This window comes from Wasmannia auropunctata, unplaced genomic scaffold (assembly GCF_000956235.1).
Source record: "Wasmannia auropunctata unplaced genomic scaffold, wasmannia.A_1.0 LD336076.1, whole genome shotgun sequence".
Taxonomy (NCBI): Eukaryota; Metazoa; Arthropoda; class Insecta; order Hymenoptera; family Formicidae; genus Wasmannia; species Wasmannia auropunctata.
The window spans coordinates 4978983-4980288 of record NW_012026814.1 but is presented as its reverse complement, the minus strand read 5'-3'; positions in this window follow the sequence as shown (position 1 = coordinate 4980288).

The following is a 1306-nucleotide window of genomic DNA, read 5'->3' as shown; positions in this document are numbered from 1 at the left end:
TCTACGGACTTACAATATAACAGCTAATCGCATGTTGTCCGCTGTCTGCTTTCGTAGTGGTGTCTGTAGTTGAGCCGTTGCGGTAGGTCGGTGCCGTCTCAGGTTACACGTCGGGCGTCGCGCTTGTGGCTGCTACCGGGTGACTCGGGCGTGCTGCTATCGGCTTGGCTTTGGCTGCTTCGCGCTCGCTCGATCCTTCGCCTTATTAATCGCACTCGTTCACTTTTTGTTTCAGGTGACCAGAGATGTCGGCTGTAGGTCCTGTTCCTTCCGGATGCGGATCCCACCGCTGCCACCAAATTGTTGTGCCCGAGGGTGTGATTGGCACAATAAGAGGATCCGACTCCGCGGGGGAACGGGACTTCGATTTATGATAAAACAACTCCGACACTTGATGTAAACTTTCACGACAATATAATTTCTTTATTTCACTTTACTACACTTTATTAGACTTTATTTTGTTTAACACCTTCACCTTAACTATTAAAGACAGAATAACTTTCACGGCACGAACGTCGTGCTCGAACGTGAATATTACGGACTTAAGGACTGACCGCTCGCGGCTGATCGTTGCGCGTACTTATGGCTACGCGTTGCCGCGTCAGCGCTCAGCATTTCGGCAATTGCATTGCGCGTTCTCGGTACGTCGCGGTCAACGTCCTGATTTATTGTAATTTCTTAATACAATACGGTATTACTTATTTTACGCCGAATGCCTCGTCGGCTCGAATGGCTATTGATTGATTTTCACAATGCTTATTGTTGTTGCGGGGGCATCGGCCTCGCGACAGGTGAATAGAAAACTTGATATTGTATGAGAACGAAATGGATATCGAAGAAATAATAGTTGTTGAAAGTGATGAAGAAACAATGATGCATGACGAAGGCTTCTCCTAGATACCGAAGACGAGGATGAATCTAATGAAAATGAAGAATAAGGTATGTGTCACAGCATAAGTGTATATTATTCTTATTTTACAATATATGTATATATTAGCAGAAAATATCAAGATTTGAAATTCTATTTTAGGTGAGCTTCGACTCGACTCCAGTCATACATGTTATGATAACATGGAGTTACGCCTACCGAGCAGCCCGAAAAGGTCCTTGGGAAGAAATTGCGCGAGACAACGAGAGATTTAAGAGACGTATAAGATCTATCGCGATTGTCCTCGATCCAATTTTAAAAAGTAAACATCGCTCACAAGTTTGGCGAGAACGATTCGCTCTTCCGGAATAACTCTTTAGGTCAATTTATAACTATATATTTTTAAATATAAAAGATGATTGAACATTAATATAAAAA